Source organism: Tamandua tetradactyla, chromosome 1, assembly GCF_023851605.1.
Source record: "Tamandua tetradactyla isolate mTamTet1 chromosome 1, mTamTet1.pri, whole genome shotgun sequence".
NCBI lineage: Eukaryota > Metazoa > Chordata > Mammalia > Pilosa > Myrmecophagidae > Tamandua > Tamandua tetradactyla.
The window spans coordinates 109530492-109553262 of NC_135327.1; the positions used below are offsets into that span (position 1 = coordinate 109530492).

General features: G+C 34.9%; 1 protein-coding gene and 1 pseudogene across 7 annotated transcripts in view; one reads left to right on the forward strand and one right to left on the reverse strand.

Moving 5' to 3' along the window:
- The window catches only part of DGKB (diacylglycerol kinase beta), an 802099-nt gene that overhangs the window by 101110 nt on the left and 678218 nt on the right, over positions 1 to 22771 (forward strand). The window lies entirely within an intron of this gene.
- On the reverse strand, positions 5068 to 5523 carry LOC143685957 (small ribosomal subunit protein eS24 pseudogene; annotated as a pseudogene).

A 22771-nucleotide genomic window follows, 5' to 3' on the forward strand; every position in this document is an offset into this window, starting at 1 on the left:
GGAACTTGAAAGACACAATTCTGAAAGCATTTGTTGATGGCAAAATGAGCAAAATTATTTTCAGAATTTTTGTAGCCACTTGGATTTCTTAAAAGGTGGTAATAATGTAATGATGTAATTCCCCAAGGCATTACATTATTCATTCACCTAACATTGATTTAGTATTTCCCCTAAAGCAGGCCCTGTGCCAGGCATTGAGAGGGCAGTACAATGTCAGACCAACACTTTGGCGGTGGAGCTTCTCCTGTAAATTCCTTTATTCTAGACCAGGTGTTGGCAAATCCGCCACCCCACTCAACTCCTTGAATCTGCCTGTAGGACTGTTAAAGAGGGATTGTGAGGCTGCCTCTGACTCAGCAGTAAAATATTTTAGCTATTAATCTCTGACTGACTGAGTGTTGGGAAGGTGGCACCTCGTGGTAGCAGATATATCCTATGTTTATTATCCTTGCTAACACATCCTAATTTAGAAGGAGCATTACACAGATAGGATAGAGGTCTGTTTTATAGTAGAATGTTTACATTAAAAGAATATGAGTGGATTAAGATCTGACAGATTCTTATTATAATAAGTGGCAGAAATGACTTATGATGCATGATTTTTCATCCTTTAGGAACCACTGTTTATATTTAGATTGGGTGACTCACCATTTTGCCCTTTGTGTCACAAAGAATTTAGGGAAGTTAATGGTCTTGAGAATCCAAGTTCTGTCTCAGCAATACCTTTATTTTGGGCAAGAACACACATCAATTTCAGAAGTTTTAACCGAAGACTTCAGAGACTACATAGATTTCAAACTTTAAGATAAAAGTAGGAAAAATAAAGGAGTAAATATTAAAATTCATTTTGATAATGATCTAGTATTTTCACCATACCCTTCCTCTTTTTATCTTCCCATACATGGTAAAATATGTACTCAAAAAAGATTGTTAAATAAATTGCATGAATAAGTAATTAACATAACACATTTGTTAATATTTTTACAAATTCTAAGCAATGCAGAACATTTAGAGAGCCTTCTTTCATTTCACTCATTTATCCAATATCTGTTATCCAAACACCTACAGTATAGGTTTCAGAAAGCCACATGGCGACATAAACAGGAGTATAGAAAAAGGACGGCATTTGAGGCATCTGTAGGATACATAGATACAGGTTCCCATTTAATTGTCTCTGTGGTCTGGGAAGTCAAATGAGAATTATGGGCTGGAGCTGGCGTAGAAGACGTTTCCATCTAGGTGGCAGTGGTGTCTATTAGGGAAAAGCACATACAGCCAAAAGGCACTGGAGATACAACTCTGGGTCCTAACATTTAAGGTGTTTATAAAGGAAGAAAATTTGATAAGGGCAATTAAAACATATAATAAAAAGTGGGAGAAGAGTCAGGAAAAAGTGTGATCAAAAAAGAACTCTGTGTAACGAAACATTATTTAATAATGTCTCCCAAATCGTATACTCAATCTTCTGATTGATACCATAACAATCAATGTTTGTTCATTACTGTGTCATAACAGTGGTACTGACAAAATATGAATAAATGTATGTAACTGCAAGGTAGAATTAACTTTAAAAATATGGATATATATTGTTTATATAATTGTTTCTACAGATAAGCAAGCTAGGTGTAGAACAGAGAAATTCACGAGCATAATAAATGTGTGTAATATATTATTTCCTACTTATGATCTATTTTTTATGTATTTCAGTGAGTATAAACATTCATAAAAAGCTTTTGTTGATGTAAGATTGATTTTACTCCTTTTTAGACTGAAAACACTTCATGGTTTAATATGAATTATTTAATGTATTTAAGGATATACATTAGCAGCATGATATATCATGGCAGTTTAATCATTTTCCTAACAAGAAAGAAAATTCCATTTGGGGGGCACATATGCTTAATTATAAAAATGTATGTAAAATATATTATTAAATGACAAGAAAATCTTTAAGCTTTAAATATATATAAGAAATCATTTACACAGTTAAAACTTCAGCATTTCATCCTCTCAAATCATGACAAAGTCTCAAAATCTCCCAGCTGGGCCCCAGTGTGAAGTAAAAACTGTGCCAAATTGTTAACTGAGTTTCATTTTCTGAGAATTGCATAGTTTTTTGTTTTTCATTACTCATTTGGATGAATAACATATTTTTGTCTTTGTATATTATATTCCCTTTGGCAAGATGCCATTGTCCATCTCTATGAGTTTGGTTATTTTAGTAATTGCCATCCCAAGGCAGAATTAGGAATATTTAGTTACAAGGAATTCTGACAATGTTTCAGACATCAAGAGGGTCTGCCCTGGCAATTTAAGAAAAATGCTCGATCTTTACCTCTAAGACAGATAACGGTGAAGATATTGTTCCAAATGTCTTCATGGAACTTTTTATGTCTTCATCTTCCCTGAGAAATTTGGAATTTGCTCCCATACAGGAGCCAGGAACTAACAATTTACTACCACTGAATGAGAGTTTACATTTGCAGATGCTGGATTCCTTAATTTCATGATTAAACTGCAGTAGGTACTGTTTTCCTCACATTATATTTAACCAGGAAAATGCACCGTCTTTTTTCACTTCTGCAGAGGGAAAAGGAACAGTCAGTGAAGTTGAAAGGTTGTGAAATCGCTCCTTGAAGGTCCAACAATGGGGAGAGTTAAATGGAAGAGGGTGAGAGAGTTGGAAGGCAGAGTTGGGCTACACGGAGAGAAGGGACTGTGAAGTGAGACTCTACAGGAGAGAGGAGAGAGGCCAGCCTGTGGGGAAGGCAGGGAAGGAGGAAAAGAGTAAGGGGGTTTTTAAGGAGATGTTTTGCTTTGGAAAATTCTTCTATATTTCCACCCAACTTTCCATAAAATCGACATTGGTTTCCATCTAACCATGACCTCAGGAGGCTACCAGGTGGGATGAAGGCCAGAAGGAGAAGGTCTATTTAAGTTACTTGGTACAAATTGACGATGAAACAGACAGCAGAGAAGCTAACTCAGATTAAGGATGGGATTGACATTCAGCTCTGCCAGGCTACCAACCTTGTGTTTCTTTTACTACATCACTTTGCATACAATTTGAAATCAGCTATAAATCTCAGAGAAAATGCCTCAAGAACCCTGTTGTATCTTTTGTTGAAGATGCCTTAGTACACTGTTAGTTTATGTCTGACTCGACAGCTGCTTTGATTGTTTCAACGTTCATATATTAGAATTAGAAATTAGTCAAAGAATCAATGCTACTTGTTCTTCCACACATATTTTAAGGAACGGTATTCCTTCATCTGCTGGTATTACTTATGAAGATGATTCTCAAAGGAATAAAGAGAAGAAAATATACACTAGGGATATTTTTATGGTTTACATATATTTGTTTTAAAAAATTTATAGTTCTTAGAGCTTTATTTTTTCACATTCTGTTCAGAGAATGAGTTTTAGAAATTAATGCTCCATTTTCAGATAACAGTCTGTTTTTAAATTTAAAGTGTAATTTAATAGGCACCATCTCAGTGAAAGGAAGCACAAATTTCAATAATTTATTATTATTAAAACATGTAAACAAAAGTGTTGGCCTTAATATATTTTGCGTGTCACTGGAAATGTTAAACAATAGAAACACAAAAATAATGGCATTTCAGAAAAATGGGTGTTTCTGAAACAGCATTTAATAAGTATGTGTGGATGTATTAAGAAACAGAATTACTGTCTCCAGAGATTTAAATGATGTATTACATAGTCACAAGCATCATCAAAATACAATCTGCCTAAGCTTGTGCTTTTTGTAAAACACTAGTTTGCAATGCCATGCTTTATAGTGGAGTTTCTCAACCTTGGCACTATTAACATTTTGGGCCAGATAAGTCTCTGTTGTCATTATATTATTCATAATTATTACAAAATAATTTGGACATCTTCTTTATGCTGACTTTCCAGAAGCTTTGTATAATAGTGTAGCTCAAAATATTGGTACGTATATATGGCACGCCACGTCTCTGTAATTCTAAAATATTCACTACTAATGAATAAATGAATGAAATTAGTTTTATTTGAGGAAACTCTTCAGAAGATTTCAAATATTGAGAAGCCAAGCTATCCAATTTGGCACAAAACATACCTATTTAACACTAATTACCATCCTTTTGGCAGACTTGATACAGGGACCACGTTTTTCTAAGTAATGTAAAGAAAATGAACCTACCCTTGGAGTCTAATATAGGAGTTCTGTATGAGTTTTGTGTGCTGTATGCGTAGAATATCCCGTTTGCGAATTGATTTATTGTGCTGATGATGCTCACACTCATCAATGACTACTCCCTGTACTTTTCTTTCATTGTTTGTTTCTTTTTGGGGGGGTGGTGGTGCATGGTCCGGGAATTGAACCCGCCTCTCCCGCACAGAAAGCGAGCATTCTACCACTGGGCCCCGTGCACCCTTCCCCTTGGTTTTTTTTTTTTTTTTTTTTTGGCATGGGTAGGCTCTGGGAATCAAACCGGGTCTCCGACATGGCAGGCGAGAATTGCGCCACTCAGCCACGGTTGCACTGCCCTAATAAGCAGGCTCCTTTACATTTTAGAAAGAGAGGTATGCAGTATCAATTTTGTTTTTCTACATCGCAGTATCTGATAATCACCGATTATCTAAGGGAGATCCCAATAAATTCAAATATAACCGAAAAAAGAGGTACCATCTGCATTCCAAACTTAGTTGAAACTACTTCAGAAAATACAAAACCAGATTAGTTTCTGACTTTCTTGTATCATCTAGTTTTTGTTTGGAAATTCAAAGGTTGACAATAGAATGCCAAAAATTAGCTGCTAAATATTGTTCCACATAAATTTTTTTTTCCCCTAAGCCTATGTCTCTTTAAATAAAGACTCTCCTTTCTGAGAAGTCTCCTTTTTCCTTCCGAATCTCCCAATCCTCTTCTATATATTTTTTAATTTAATCTGTTTTTGCTTATACAGTTTGTATTACCTAGAATGCCTTCATTTTTCTCCTTAACTCATGAAAAGTACAGTCATTTTTTTTTTTAAAGTTTTTAGTTTTATTAATCCTCTGGTGAAATATCTGCACTATCACGGATCAAGTCACTGAAGAATCTTTACTCTTTCTGTTATCCAATCTCCAGCTCACTTTTTGCCAGCACCAACATTGGCCTTTGCAGTACCCCTGACCTTCTTCATTCTATTCTTTTGTTCCTTTTGCTGTTTTCTTGAGGTCTTTTTCTTCTCATATAGGCCATGTCTTGCAAGTCTGTGTTTGGGTTCATTTTTCTTTGCATAATCCAAGGAATCATAAATCATGCCAAAGCCAGTCGTCTTGCCACCACCAAAATGGGTTCTGAATCCAAATACAAAGATGACATCTGGTGTAGTCTTGTACATTTTGGCTAGTTTTTCCCGAATTTCTGTCTTAGGTACCGTTGCCTTTCCAGGATGAAGGACATCAATGACCATTTGTTTCCTCTGAAGTAGTCGGTTGGTCATGAACTTCCTGGTCCGGATAGTTACCGTGTCATTCATGATGGCGGGTAATCCTCCGAAAAGTATAGTCATTTTTAAAGCCTTCTTTAAATTTCAATTTTTCATGCATTCATTTCCAATTATTCTGAGCTTCTGTCCCTCAGACTTTTCTCCCATATTCCATCTTAGCTCAGCCTTTGACCCTCTTCCCACTTCTCACTCAGAGAGAGTTACCCCTTATCTATACATAATGACCCCAAAATCTTGATGTTCAACCTAGAACTCTGTCATGGATCTCTGCCCTGTGTTTATTCCTCCTCACTTTATATGATAGCTTGAATATTCTAAATTTCAGCCAGGAAACAGGGACCATGTCAGCTATCTGGCTATATGGGTAATGGAAGAGAGAGAAGAGAGAGAATAGCAAGCGCAGGAAGCCACTGCTACCCTAAGACTGGAGAAACTCAGAAACAGAAGGTATACCAAGAATAAAAACTCAGAGCTGTCCTAGGGAACACCGACTACAGAGCTGTGGAGTGTAAGACGAGGAGCTGGAACCACGGATAAGATGGTAGATGTGGACACTGCCATGTACGGGAAGGGGGAATACCCTGGTTCCTTCCCTCTTCCTCCCCTCCATCGCTATGTCACCATTGGCTGAAGCCATGTGGCAAGAGAGCAGGGAAATGTAGTAGGAGAAACAGGGAATGATGTAAATAGTCAAGGGCTGAAAACAGGGGGTATCGAAAATGCAACATATTCTTCATTAAAACTCATTTTTCCCTAACCCTAACACAAACCCTTTTCTCCCCCAGAGTCCCATTCATTTACATGGGTTGGTTTTGATCACCCCTTAGTTCGTAAAAAGGTCATCAGCTCTTCATAATTTCAAATCTAGAATATCTTTAGAATCTGCCATTTCTTCTTCATCCCCACTGCTATGGCTTTCTACATGAACCATGGCAAAACCTGCTAAGGTTTGCCTCCAATCTCTCCTTAGATGCCAGCAGAATTCTTTCTGAGATATGAATGAAAATGTAAGGTTCTCCTACTTTTATTTTTTTTTAATAATTACCCATCATTTAAAGAATGAAGTCTTAAGTCCTCAGCATGGCAAGATATTACTTCCTCAGGCTCTTTTTTTTCCCCTTCTCATCTCTCATCCCATTAACCATAGTTTTTGCTCAGTTCTATCAAATGGTTTATAACACCTCTGGCTATCATACATCTATCTGTCTTTAGCATATATCTTCCCTCTACTTGGCTAATTCCTAGTGCTTGAATAAGATTCTGTTCAAATATCACATTCTCTGTAAAGCCTTTTATCTAATACTCAGGTTCAGTTGTTTCCCTATCACTATGCTTTACTTAATTCTATTTATATTTATCTCCCTGTATTTTAAGAGTTATATGTATATGAATTCCCCATTCTCAGCTAGACTGCATTCCTCAAGGTTGGGGAATGTGTTCTGTTTACCTTTCTACTCCCAGAGCTGATCACAAGCTAAGATGATTGATGGATGGTGACTTTTAATGCCATATGGGTCATTGTATGAGTGCATTGTGTAAAAGCATGTGTATGTGAACATTTCTCTGATTAGGATAAATATTTGACAAATGGACTTTGTCATCTAATTGATCTTAGAACAAGTAGAAAACACCTGTTTTCACCCCCATGCTTTATAGTGGAGTTTCTCAACCTTGACATTATGTTTATTATAACATTTTTCTAATATCTTATGTATACATTTATAAATATGTACAGGTCCATTTTTCATTAGTTTGAAGTGATTTTTCATTTCCTAATATAAAGTAATATTTTGGGAAATTTCAGTTTTATACATAACTTTAACATAGATAATATTACTTTTTTCTTTTGTATCATAGTTCAAACTATGCCTGATGCCTGTTAAAATTTAAGTGAGAGAAAATATTTACAACATATCTGAAATGCAAATGTTTAAAAACATTCTAAAAATTATATAAAGATCATTAGTAAGAAAAATGCAGAAACCCATTAGAAAAATGAACTAATTGGTTTGAAGAGGCGAGTCTCTTTCTCTCTCACACACACACACTACAAGGGCCCAAACATTTCTCAACTCCTCTAAAAATCAAGGAGGTGACATTTAAAGTGGTGTGCTGTTTTTGAACCATCAAATAAAAATAAATTGAAATGATATCAAGCATTTCCTTTGGGCTCTGCTGTGAACACGTCTACATTTTCTGACATCCCATACGAGTGCTCTTGTCTTCACCTCATAGGGTGTCTAATGTCAAATGAATCCTGTTGAAAATCACTTAAAAGAACTATTTCTAAGGGATAGCAAAGAAATAAAGCAAAAGTTAATTTAATGATTTGGGGGACATGTATAATGTATTTGATGTAATAGAGTTAGAGTTGTTGAGATAAAAGTGTACAAAAAGCAATGGTGAATGTGGAGATAAAGCAATTTGTAAAGAGAAATTATAGGATTATTTTTCTGTTGTCTCTATTCTCATTGGCACTACAACTTTTTAATATAAATATAAAATATTTAGTCTATCATTGAGAGAGTCACTGAATATAGTAATTAAAATTGGCTACGAGTGGAAGTTCCGTCGCTAGACTCCCTCCATTTCACTTCTGGCTCCATCACTTACTCATTGTGTGATGCTAGGCAAGTAACTTAATATACCTGTCTCAGTTTTTTCAACTGTAATGAGGAGATCATATTATTACATCACTCAGAAAATTATGATGGGTGAATAAATCTAAAATGTTCAAAAAGTACCTGATCCATAGAGATCATCCAATAATTGTTAGCTATCATGATTATATATTTAAATTTATTGCTAGAAATTTATTTTCTTTATTTCTAAACTACATCAGAAATTACTTAAACATGGCTTATCTTTGAAAGTCAAAACTTTTAATATATTGTCATATTAGAAAATATATTTAGTACATATATTACTTTTGAAAATACAACTGAGCACAAATAACATTTTGTATTTTATTGAATGACTCAAGATCTTAAAAATTAAAATATAAAAAATGTAAATAATAAAAAAATTTATATGATTCATAACCTAAATGCGTTGTTCAAATATCATCAGTGGTCTAGAATTTATTATACACATATTCCAGTTACCTTGAAATAAAATGGGACTGTAAAGAAATCAGCTTAAATTTGAATTTCAAGTATGAATCCCCTTACTTTGGCATCTTATACCATTGTTAAGAGAAGGATTATTATTGGCAGCTAATGGCCAAAAGTATAATATGTCATTTATTTTTATGAAGGAGGAAGCACATGGCATCTTTTAAATTCCTGGAAATCTATGATCTCAGCATTTAGAAGCATAGAAAATTTAGAGACTCTCATCAAATCCATGAATGTTTTATATAATATCAGGTCGTTAAATGATCCCCTGAAACTGTACATGAACAATTTAGCATTGGTTAGGAAAAGGCTCAAGGAAGAATGAAATACTTTTTTGCATTCCTCTAAACATCAATAATGTATATAACATGACTCTTTCAAATAACAAAACTGAAAAAATAATAGAAACATTTAATTAAAAGTCTGTCACTGGAGTACTCATTTCTTAGGATTTTCATATCAACTCATTTTAAAAAGTGATTAAAAGAGAATGGAGTGTCTCATTGGGAAATGACACTAAAATATAATTTTTAAAACCATTTCCTCCCACTTTCTAACTTTTTGTCTGTCCTTAACAAAATAATTTCCCGGGTACCAAGTTATTAGTCATTATACACACATATAAAAGAAATAATCAATGGAAGACAAATATAGATGCATAAAATTCTCGTCAGGGTTCAAATTGGATCCAGGAAGTACTCTGATTACAAAAGAGGTGATTGGTTATCAAGAATGAATGAAATTTATCTTTTGTTAAAAAAAATGCTTACTGCTTTATTCATTGAAATCCAAAGCATTTTCAAAAAGTACACTGTTATAATATTTCACAATTTCTAAAATGAAATGATAGATTATATTTTACAGAGCTATTAAGCTGTCTTTTTCTGTCAAAGAAAGAATTTAATATGGCAAATTTTTGTTAAAATATATCATTTAGCATGAAAGTATAAAGCTGATTTTTTTCATTACTCCAATGGTTAATGAAATTGTTTTCTCATTGTCTTCTTGCTTGTAACAGCAAAAATAAGTTACTAGGTGCCATCAACTAGGTTTCATCAACTTTCTTATTTCTTAGTACAACTTTCTCATCATATGACCGTTCATTATAGTCACCCCAAATTTTGCTACTGTGCTTTGCTTACGACTTTGGCCGTATGCTGGTCTAATCAGGGGCCCTGAGTGTGTACTGTAAAGGACATTGTAATGTGGATGGGATCCTTGCTTACAGTAGAACTGTTGTGAAATGTGCATGCATTTAATCCAGGTGTTTGCATTTAGTCAAGAAAGGAGATATGGGGACAAAGGAAAGCATTTATTAAGTGACATGAAAAGTCCATAAAGACAGGTCTAAAATGGCAGTAAAGAAAATAGTGCAGTTGTCTTCAGTGATTTAATAGGAGAATGGAGAAGGAAATTTGTGAACTCCAATAATAACAATAAATTTATTTAAAAAATGGAAAATGGACCTTCGGTCTTTCTTTCATACAAATGTTTCTACTTCTGCTATACCCCACCAGTGATCTTTTCCACTCTCAGGCATGTGGAGGGTAGAAACCATGGTCTCCTGCACTTCTGCACTATTACCTTTTGAGGTCATTCTCTTATCTTTACCAGTGGTTTCTATTCATTTATAATATAGTCCGTTTCTGACACCGAACAAATTTATATCAAATAAAGTAATAATAATATGCTGTGGCTATTTTCACATGGAAATAATGACATATCATTACTGAGATGAAGGAGAAGCTCCGAATTCTGCCTCTGCCTCCTTTTTGGTTTCCTCTTTCCTTGACATTCAGAGCTCTTATCCAGCTAGCAGCTTCTTTTTTTCCAGTCTTTGGTTTCAGTTCCTGATATCCACTCCCAACCCCTCCTCTCTGTTTCTTTCATTTCATAACTTCTGATCACAATGTTTTGGCCACTTAGAACACCCTCTCTCATGCATTTTCTCTCTCTCCTTGAGATCACATAGGGGCCCAGTGTTTATTATGCTTCTTCCAGTCAAAATCATACTTCCTTCTTGGTTTTCCAAAGCACGCGGTTATTCATCAAGTTACCTCATATCAAGATGAATGAGTTTTGAGTCTGTTTTCCCAAATAAATTATGGGATCATTGAGATCTAGACCACTGTGTAACCGTACTTATTCCCCAGAACCTATGGCAGTAGGGTACACATCCCATCCAGTGAAGGTTTGATCTGAGTACCTGTGTCTGTCTGTCCTGGCTGGTTTGAGTCCACTGCATTACTGCTTCACTAGTCTCCATCTCTTGGGTCATTTACCCAAAGTCCCTCTTCGTATCTCCTGGCTTTCTGCTGATGTGTGGGCCTCTTCTTTCCTCTATATCCTTTTTCTTTTCCCATCCAACACCATGGCAATTGAATAATCCTCATGGTGTTCCCTGGTCTAATGACAGCATACTTGTGGTGCAGGTCCCAGTTCTACTCTGAGCCCGCCCCTCCTTAACAAAACTCACTCTTACTCCTAAGGCAGGATTTTAATCTAGCATAGGGTTTGTTTTCCCCTTTTACCTCTGGCTTCCACTGATTCCACATCCTTGTATATACATCCTATTTAGTATTTTTCTCACAGGAAATACATTTGTATCTAAAAACACAAATGAGATAAGTAAATCAGGCCTGTTCTTTCATGCACATTATTATTAGTTCTCAAAGTAATTTTAACTGACATAGTTACTACTATGTTCATCTTTTTAACAGAAAAATAAAGATCTACTGTGGTTGTGGCAGTTAGATACAAGAATATAAACACTTTGAAATACTGAACATTTTGTCGGCTGTTTCCATCAAACCATCATCAAACTGAGGCAATTGAATACAAAAGACAATCTCTAATGCACTTCCCAAAAAAACAACAAACAAAGAAGAACAATCAAACAAATAAAAACAATCAAACAAAAATTCAACAAAACAGTGCTGCAATAACAGGATACTCATATGGAAAAATAATGAAGTGTGACCCTGCCATACAGCATACAAAAAAAAAAAAAAGTCCTAAAAACATCATATTAGTCGTGGTGCTCCAGAGAAACAGAACAGAGATTTATCAGGAATTGGCAAATATCACCTTGGAGATTGGCAAGTTAGAATTCCCTGGGCAGGCTGCAAACTGGGAACTCTGATGAAGTTTTCAATGAATTCCCAAGGAGAAGCTGGTTGATTAAAGTAAGGATGGAAAGTCTTTCTGATTGCTGAAATCATAAGTTCTTTCTTTAAGGCCTACAACTGATTGGATGAGGCTTCTCTCATTGTTGAAGGCAATCTCCTTTGTTGGTTGCAGTTGCAATCAGTCATAGTTTCAATAAACTGTCTAATGGTTTAAAGCCATGTAATACACTGACAGCAACAATCAGTCTAGTGCTTGCCTGACCAAACAACTGGACACCATAACCCAGCCAAGTTGACAGAAACTTAACCATCCCAAGCATCCATTTAGTTTCCTGGAAAGGTTTTTAATGTGTATTTTTTTTTTTACACCTTAAACTAAAAAAGGGGACATCTATATAATGTGTAAGAATCACCTCCAGGATAACCTCTCGACTCTGTTTGAAATCTCTCAGCAGCTCAGACTTTATTCATACTTATGTTGTAACTAATAATGACTATTAATTCGAACTTAAAATGATGGTTAGAATCAAATGTTTATTTTAGTCCTCCTTGAATTAAAGTAAGATTCATCCACATTGGCCATTTATATTTTCTAGGCTATATGCCTCAATTCACATAGTAGAACTGGATGTTGAATTAAAAAATTAACATACATATATATTAAAATAACTTATTACATAAAAATTGATATAGATAAAATATAAATTGAAACAACAAAGATACCATTAAAAACTGAAAACCACTTAAAGAGGAGAAATTTTCTATGAAGAGCTCATATATAAATAAGAAAACAGAAACAACCCAATAGAAATGCAGACAAAGGATATTAATGGGAAGTATATAAAAGAGCGAAATGAATGTTCAAGAGAAAAATTGTTCGATTCCTAGAATCCAAAATAAGCAAATTAAACACATTTATTCATCTCATATGAGTTGTATTAGTTTTCTATAATTGTATAATAGACCACCTCAAATTTAACAGCTTAACACAATACCCATCAATTATTACAAGGTATCTGCAGTGGGCTGCATTCTCATCTGGATGCTTGATTGGGAAAGGATTCACTTCTGAGCCTCCTCAGGCTATTAGCAAATTTTTTTTCCTCAAGGCTGTAGAATTCATGATGTTTTCTTCTTCAAAGCTGGGGGGAGTAAGAGAGAGAGAGAGAGAGGAGAATTTGAGTTTCTCCTAGTCCAAGTCTCTGACTTTTTAAAAGGCTCATCTGATTAGGTCTAGCCCACCCAGGATCATCTCATTTAATAATGCCTCCATACCCTTTAAGTTTTGCCATATAATGTAACCTAATTAAAAGTGTGACATCTCATTATTGTTGCCATATTTGTATTTGTTAGGAAACAAGTCACAGGTCTTATCCATTCTGGAGGAATGGGGTAACTCTGGGATGTGTTTCCCCATATTTATCTTATGGACAAAATCTTAAGCAACTGACTAAAATAAGTCCATTTTGGAGAGCAATTTCACAGTTCATAATAAAGCATGCCCTCAAATCCAGCAATTCCATGCAGAAGTATGCACCCAAGAAACATGTGGGAGATGTTTATTGTTTATTATCATTTTTAATAATTTGAAAATTAAATTAGAGCTAATCTAAATACTCATGAGTAGAAAGCTGTGTATAAATATGGGATATTAATACAAATTAAGATTATTCTACACGTACATGAAAATGAGTGAGCCAGAGTTACATCTGTGAACAAAGATATATATAAAAATATTGAATGAATAATGCAATTTTGAGAGATATCTCCAGTATGTTCTCATTTTAAAGTTTCAAAATATATAAAATGGTACTATACATATTATTCTCCCTTCCTTCCTCCTCTCTTCCTCTCCACATATATATATATTTGTATATATAAAATAAAGAAATCATAGAAATGATAAACACAGAATTCAGGAGAATGATTATCACAGAGGAAGGAAGAAGTGAAATAATTTTGGTGATTTACAAAGGTTCAAATATTATTATTTTTTCACTTTTCTTTCTGGCATGGGCAGGCTCCAGGAAACAAGCCTGGGTCTCCGGCATGGCAGGTGAGAATTCTGCCCTACTGTGCCACTGTTACACCACCCCAAATATTATTTTAAATATTCAGTTCTTAGACTATCAGAACAAATTAAAGCAAAGTATTAAGATTTGACAAAAATAGGTTTGAGGTTCCTGTTGTTTATAATAATAGGTTGTTGGTTTTTCTTTTTGTTTTTACTTTTTAGTTCTTTTTTTTTTTTACTTTTTTACCTATATAGAACATTTCACAATGAAAAGCATAGGTTAATATTGAAATGGAGGAAAACATCAGGGATGCCTGGTGCTTGTAATATTAGATTGTTGGTTTACTGGTTTTGGTTTTTGCTTTTACTTTTTAATTCTAATTTTTTTACTTTTATGCATATGTAAAATACTTCATAATGAAAATGAGCAATGCTGAAATTGAGCAATTGTTTGAGAAATATATCCCAAATGGCATCAACTCAATAACCAGATGTATATTCTTCATTCAAATGTATTTAAGTTCTAACAAGACAGATTCTGTTGTATTAACATCTGGATTTTAAAAAGAGTGAATGAGTTTGGGTGATTGTGAGAAAAATGTATGTTTACCAATTGGAAAAATCTAAATCATAACTGTATACTTTTATGTTTGCATTTCAATGAAATTGTTTTTAAATGATAGTTTAGTATCTTCATGTTTTCTGTTCTACTGAAACAGTTTTCAAATTTTCATCTAGGCTTTCTCAACTGTTAGAAATAAGCCACAGGACCCTAATAAGAAAAAGTTCATAAATTAAAGGTGGTTCACTTATGAGTTCCCTTCAAAAAATATCTTGGAGGTGATCGGAAAAGCATTATTTTTGTCATGTCTATTGCTAACGGTATTTGCCTTAGGGTTTCAGGTACACTAGAAGGGTTTAGGAAATAATTATTGGCTTTAAAATATATCATCTAAATTAACATATTGGTACTGTCATTAGAACTGCTATAATGGTGATGGTATTTTAATATATTGTCTTCTGCATAAAAAATTCTTTTTTAAATGTACATGTGAACCACCCTTCAAAAGAACAGAAAGGAAGCTATATCTAGTCAATATCAAATAAGATGGTAATATTTAGGAACTAAATAAGAAGAAAAATTATGTTTGGAAAGAATCCATGCTTTCCACAAACATTATATTACAAAAATCATTTGGTAAATGAAGTAATATCTGAGACTTTACTTATCTAATGAGCATAAATGCTTACAATCTAGTAAGGCAAAATGTGAGTCACTCTGATAAAATGTGTACTTATATGTGCGCATGTGTGTGTGTGTGTGTTTGCGTTGGGGGGTGGTGGTGATGTCTGTTATCCTATGGAAATAAAGTTTTAAGTAATCAAATTGTTAGCTCTTTTATTTTTCCAGCATGCCCTATATAAGCATTTGCAGCAAATACCTCAAAATTACATTATATACCTAAGTAGAAGGGATATAGAGCCTCTCTGAAATAGCCTTGAAGAAGCAATGTGTTAGTTGAAAGTACATCACATGGCATTATTTCTCCATGGATTTCCAAGTGTTGCTAAATTTAGACCATTTTAACCAGGTGAGGCTGAGGCGAGCTGTTTCTCAGCTGATCTCTGAACAGCTGCTCACCAATTTTTTTTAGATAGACCTGATTTAAGACATTTCAACCTCATTTCACACCTTGAATTATTCTTAAGTAGAGTAATGTATTTCCAGTATCCTTTTTTAGAAACCTATATTAGAAACTTTGCACTATGGTTCAGTTTGTCAGAGTTGGTGAATTTAAAGTTGTCCCACAGGCTTTACAAATGTATCACACGCATCGTCTACTACGGAGCAATCATTCCGGTTCAGAATTGGATTCATTGTTTTACCTTCCTTTGGTTATAAAAACACTTAAATGTCCTTTTCATTAAGCTGATTAACATACGAAGTAGCATCATTTCATTAGTCAGTTTGTACTTGTAATTCTGTAAATAAACATCTGCAGCAAAGAAAAATAAAATCATAACTTAAGAAATACTTCTTATATTCCAGTCATTTACTATAGTAAATATGGATTACACAGAGGTGTTACATGCTTTAAAGAACACAGTCCTCCTCCATCCTAAGTGAGATCATTTGTACTATTTTTCTGAAGATTATAATAGGATACAAAGAAGTTAACTATTGCGCCAAGTGACAGTTTTGGGCCAGTCTGAGCTTAAAAGTTACCTTACTAAAATGCCATGCTCTTAATCAGCTCAGAGTTTATAGTTGCATTGTATTTTTTTAAACTATGCAAATTGGACATTATTCACTATGTAGGTAGCAAAGAAACATTAAAGAATGTCAGATGTGAGAGTCCTTTATGCAGTACTTTGATTGCAGTATGGATCGTGAAATAAAAGGGGCTTTACTAGCAGGTGAGGCGAGATATGATAAAGGGGTGAAGGAAAGCAGTGACCAGCAACGTGGAGACAAATTATATTTTTCTTATAGAATATCACATAAAATTTTAAATAATTACTATTTTTCAGAAAAATTTTAAAGAAAATGTTATATTCTAAAAGTTTTTCAACTTTACTTCTTAATGGCTCAGTAATTAAGGTTAACACATCACCAATTCTATTCCCTTGGATCATTAAAAAAAATAAGTTTAACATTTTATCCAATAGGGATAGACAGCATTTTATATTTCAGTACTAGCCACAACAGAGGAAAAGAAATGAGAATATAAAATCATAAATATTTTTCGATGGTGTTTTTGATGAGCCATAATGCACATGAAAAGTTTAAGGTAGTGATTTTTCTGGAAGCAAATAAAACTATAGCTAGCCAAAATATAATTTTTTCTATTGCATCTGAAAATTGAGTACAACTCTCTATTTTTACAATGTGGATTCACTATCAGCAATATTATTGTCCAGAGCAGACATCAAATAACATTTGGTAAAAAAATCTCCCCAGAGTACCTCAGTAATGATTTTCCTTAGGCAGTTATGTACTCTAGTTTGAAGCTGTATAACAGAATTCAAGTAGATTATTTTCAAGGGATTAAAGGTTTGAAAGAATATTGGTTCCCTTCTAGGAATTTCCTGACACTGAATGAATTATTTCTTAATTAATAGGAAAAACTGTACAGTCGATAAATACAGGAATTCTTAATTCATTACAAGCCTTGAATATATGTCACATCGTAGGTTCTTGGGAAAGTGGCTAAAAGTTGGAGAATTGTTTTCCTGAGTTTTTGCTCCCTTGAATTACACATAAAAATAGTAAAGATGAATATATCAACTTAACAATAATCAACAATCCAGGAAAATATGCTTCTGTTGAAAAACCTCAAGGGTAGACAGATGGAGAAAGTCATTCAATTGCATTCTTACTTAATGAATATTCCACTGTGGAAATGAAGGAAAGGGTTATTCTTTACCATTTTTTTTATATTCTCCTGTTCATTTGGTCCTATATTTGCATGTAGAAAATATTAATAGCAGAGACAAACAGGTTTTATTCCCCCCTCCAAATATAAACAGAAACTAATAGACAAAATAAACCTTTTCTCTCCCTAGATTCAAGATCTGTGGCTATAGTTGGCAGGCCAGAAAATTAAGATACTACTGCCCTACCTTTTGCCAGTATATTGTAGAAGATTTCTATTTTTTTTTTAATTCCATGATCCTTATTCTTTCAGCTATTCAAGGCTTCAGAATCCAAGTCTGGAAGAAACCCCAAAGTAAATATTCACACTAAATTCACTTCCAAAGACCTTATTCCTCATTTCATGGATAGATGAAAAATTGATAAACAATTGAATTTGCTTGTACAATTTAAGAATGGTAAATTCATAACTAAGCATGTATACATACACATGTATACACACATAACACACTCAAATTTCAACATTTGCTAAAATTTAATAAGAACTATTATTGTTGTCATTATTCAGTGCTGAGTACATGTGCTAAACGTCATGCCAAGCTCTTGTTTGGGTCACTATTGCATGACAAACCCCTGAAACTCAGTGCTATACAACAACCATTTTATTGAGCACATGGATTTGGTGATTCAATACTTTAGAATGGAAATAGGGGTTGGCTTGTTTGGGTTCCTCAGTACTTTGTGCCTTAACTTGGAGACTTGAAGCCTAGGGAAGGAGAGGACTTACAGCTCAGGCTACAGGAATCTGGAGGCACATCTACTCACATATCTGTCCATCAATGTCGTTTGTTGACTGGGACTTTGGCTCTTGGCTGTTACACTTACATTCCACCTTTCCATGTGCTCTCTTTACATGGTCTGGTTTTGGCTTTCATAGGGTATTTGGGCCAATTTCCAAAAGCACGGGTCCCAAGAGAGCAAGGCTGACGTGTGTGACATTTTTAGGATCTAGCCACCCAAATCATATAGCATCGTTATAATCTGTTGGTCAAGGTAGTCACAGAGTATTCAGAAGTGTAAGGTGTAGGTGCCATCTCTTACAGAGATAATAACATGATTCCCGAAGAGCTTGGTTTGGGAGCTATAGTGGTCCTTATAGGAAAATAGAAACTGCCATAGTACTTTACATTCGGTATTTCATATTGAAAAGGTTATGTTCCTGCACAAGATACTCATTTTCACCTAACCTGCCCGTCTGTATTATAAAAGTTCTCCTTAAAATCATATGTGAAAAGAAAGGGAATTGCAAATTCACTCAAGTTTAACTTGAAAAGAATAAAAAAATTAAAATCCAGGTTCAAATTCATGACTTCAAAAACGTAGACAGTATGAAGCTGAATATATTTTCTGGTTTTGCACCACCAAAGATTTCCCTTTAATTTTCTCTTTTAGATTTTTTATGTGTCAGTAGAGGCCAAAAATAACACAATTATGAAACTTTAAACCACCCACATAAATTTCTGAAAGGTTTATAAATTTCTAATTTATTTCCCCAGTGTATGTAGTGTATATATGCCCAAATTCATTACCACACACAAAAAATCTTAAATCCTTATTCATAAAAGCAAGGGAGAAAATGACATTTGTTCAGAATCTTTTATTTTGTTTTATGCACGTTATTTCATTAAATGCTAATACCTCTGTGAGGTGGGTGGTTTTATCCACTTTTCATGAAAAAGAAATTTGAGGCTCAAATGGGTTCAGTGATTTGCTTTATACAGGAAGACACAGCTCAGAACTTGAGTGGGAATGCAGGTCTATCTGATTCAAAATTTGTAGATTACGAATATGATTATTTGTCCTTTAAATGCCTTAGTCTATAAATAAATAATTTTCAATCAGGCTGATTATTATTCCAAAGTAAAGATTAATAATTTTCAATTGTTTTTTATCACTGTCTACTCTTCTTACTACATGCCTTTGTTGAGCCCACTTTATCACATTTGTATCACATATTTTCTCATAACTTCCCTCCTTACCTCCCTTCCCCACAACTGTCTAACTTAACTCTCAGCTGAAAACAAAGATTTAAACATCATTGTTTTTTATTTCATTGAGAAAACAGAAGTGATCAGCCAGATATCTTTCATTTCCCAGTTACTCTTTCTCCAATATGACTTGTGTCCATACCCAACCTTAGGGTTAATTTTGACCCCCATGTGTTTTCTATCTTCTGCCCTTTAAACTTTGAAACACTGATCAGCCACTTTCTTTCCTGGAATATGTACCATTTTCACTAATAAGTGTTGTCATCAATTTTAAAATAGTTCCAATAATTTCCACTAAATAAATAAAACAACTTCCTTGATAGCTACTTATATTGCCCTACCCTCTTCACAATCCAGCTTCTCAAAGAGTTGAATACATTCACACTCTTCACTTCCATAAACTCAGTTTTATTATGCAACCCATTCCAATTGAGCTTGTCCAAATTCAGAGAAACTGCTATTGCTAAGGACACAGTGTCGCCACCAATGTTGCCATTGGATGTTTCAATCCTGATATTACTTATCTGCTCAGCAACTTTTGAAAAGTGCCCTCTATCCTCTCCTTGCACGAATTTTGCCTTTCTCTACTGTTGTCTTCTTTGACACCATATTCTTCTATTTTTGGCGTGTGGTGGGGGATGGGTGGATGGAGGGCAAGGGTGTGATGAGGAGGGTGTGGAGGAGTGTTTTCTTCCCCTTAAATTCTCTATATGGCAGTGTGTCAGAGCTTTGCTTTGGACCCTCTTTTTTTTTTTTTTTTTTTGTCACACTCTTTCCCTAGCTGTCCTGGATAGTTTATATATGCCTCTTCAGATTCCTCCTTTACACTTTTCTTATTTTTCTCTGTGTCTCAGGAGATTGTTCAACTACTGTTCTAATGGGGATTTTTGCCTTCTGGCTTTGGGTGGGATTGGCCAATGTGAGGCATTGGAGGAGATTGGAAACTTGGAGGGGGCTAAGATCAGGGCATTTGTTTCCCCAGCTCCTGTCCAGCCAGATCACCTGATGAGGAGGGATGTGTCCTACCACCTAAAGCCGAGATTCTTAGAAGACTCAATATGGCTGCTTGCTCAGGGTCTGTTATCTGCCATGTCCCCACTCCCTCAGGTCTACGTTCAATAAATTCCCACTATTGCTAGTCCAGGGTGCTACACTGGCCTTTGTTGCTTACCTAATCCTTGTCCACACTTTCTAAATAATCCTTTCCCTAGACTCTTAATTACCCATGTTAAGTAGGCCATTTGTTTCCCACTGGGATCCTCACACATGGGGTCCTTTATCAGGAAGTGAACACTGAGATATATTTAGCAAAATAAAGTCTTAAGAGGAAATTATTTCTGTGAGAGTTTAAGAGGAGGGAAAGCAGAATTAGGCTGGGGAAGCCTCTAGACACTGACCTAGCTCTGATGCCAGTGTAGGGAAAGGGCCTAAAAATTCAGGGTTTGTCATCTCTCTTACTTTCCTCGGGCTGTTGTAACAAAATATCACAAACTCGGTGGCTTTACATACCTGAAATATACTGTTTCACAGTGTAGAATCAAGAAATCCAGAGTCTGGTGTCACCAGGGCCGTGCACTCTGTGAAGCATGTAGAGGAAAATCTGTCATTGTCTCTTATAGCTTCTAATGCTTACTGGAGATCCTTGGCCCCTAGGAAAAGTATCCAGTCCATTAGTGACTTCTGTTCCTGGCCCCTTCTTTATGCATTGTTTTCTCTTCCTCAACTTCAGGGCTTCCTTTAACTCTGCCACCAAAATTAGTCTTTATTAAAACAGAAAGAAAGTTGTGGTACTCCAAAAGATGCCCCCAAAATATATCCATGTAACATCTCTGGAACCTGTGACTGTTACCTTATATAGCAAAAGATGTGATTGATCTAAGTATCTTGAGAGGAGGAACTTGTTCTGGATTGTCCTGGTGGGCCGGAAATGCGATCACATCTATCCTTCTGAGAGGCAGTGGAAGTTTTGAGAGAGACACCCAGAGGGGAAGACATGGCGAGGAGAAGGTAATGTGATATGGAGACTGAGGTTGGAGTGATACAGTGTTAAGGCAAGAACTGTTGAACAAGCCCGTGTCAGACACTGGACAGGATGAGGAATAGATTATCCTCTAGAACCTCTGGAGGGAGTAAGGCTTTGCCAACACTTTGATTTTGCATTTCTGGCCTCCAGAACTGTGAAAGAATAAATTCATAGTATGTTAAGCTGCCATGTTTGTGGCAAGAAATTCATACATAAGTGGAGTCATTCAGAAGATAATCAAATAGCTAAAACATGATCCATAAAACTACCAAATCAATAACTTGGGCTTAATTAAAATTAAAAATCTACTTTATATAAGACACTGTTAAGAAAATGGAAAGACATGACACAGACTTGGAAGAAAGTTTTGCAAATACATATTTGATTAAGGACGTGTAGTTAAAATTCACAAAGAACTCTTAAAACTCAACAAGAAAACAAACAGCTCAATTTTAAAAATGGGCCAAAGACCTGAATAGATACCTCATCAAAAAAGATATACAGATCGCAAATACGTATATGAAATGATTGCCTAAAATCTCATCACCAAACATAAGGTAACTTTAATTTTCTCCTATGTTTTCTTCTGTAAGTTTTATAGTTTTACGTTTTACATCATGATCTATGATTTATTTTGAGCTAACATTTGCAAAAGGTTTAGGGGTTGTGTTGAAGTTCATATTTTTGTACATAGTTGTCCATCTGTTCCAGTGCATCCTGTTGAAAAGACTCTCTCTTCTCTATTGAATTGCCTTTGCTCCTGCTTCTTTGTCCAAGGCCAGTTGAAGGTATTTGCATAGGTCTATTTCTGGCCTTTCTATTCTCTTCCACTGATGTGTATGCCTATTCTTTTGTCGTTACCATGCTGTTTTAATTACTGTCCCTTTATTTGATGTCTCTGAGTGTGGTACTGTGTTTCCTCCAATGCTGATCCTCAGTTTTGTGTTGACTGTTCTAGGCCTTTTGCCTTTCCATGTAAACTTTAGAATCAGTTTTTTGAGATATAAAAACTGCTTAATGGAATTTCTACTGGATTTGCATTGACTTTATAAATCCAGTTAGGAAAATTTGACATAATATTGATTCTTCCCATCCATGACTATAGATATCTATTTATTTAGATCTTTGATTTATTATTTCAACATTTGCAACTCTCTACATAGAGATCCTGTATATATTTTATTAAATTTATGCCTAAGTGTGCTGGTTTGAAAGGATGTATTTCCCCTAGAAAAGCCATGTTTTAATCCTAATTCCATTTTGTAAAGGCAGCTGTTTCTTCTAATCCTTATTCAGCAATGTATGTTTAAAACTGTAATTAGATCATCTCCCTGGAGATGTGATGTAATCATGAGTGGTTGTTAAACTGGATTAGGTGACAACCATTTGGGTGGGTCTCGATAAGTTTCTGGAGTCCTATAAGAGAGGAAACATTCTGGAGAATGAAGGAGATTTGGAGAGAGCAGAGAATGCTGCAGTACCACAAAGCAGAAAGTCCATCAGCCAGTGACCTTTGGAAATGAAGAAGGAAAACACTTCCCAGGGAGCTTCATGAAACAAGAAGCCAGGAGAAAAAGCTAGCAGAT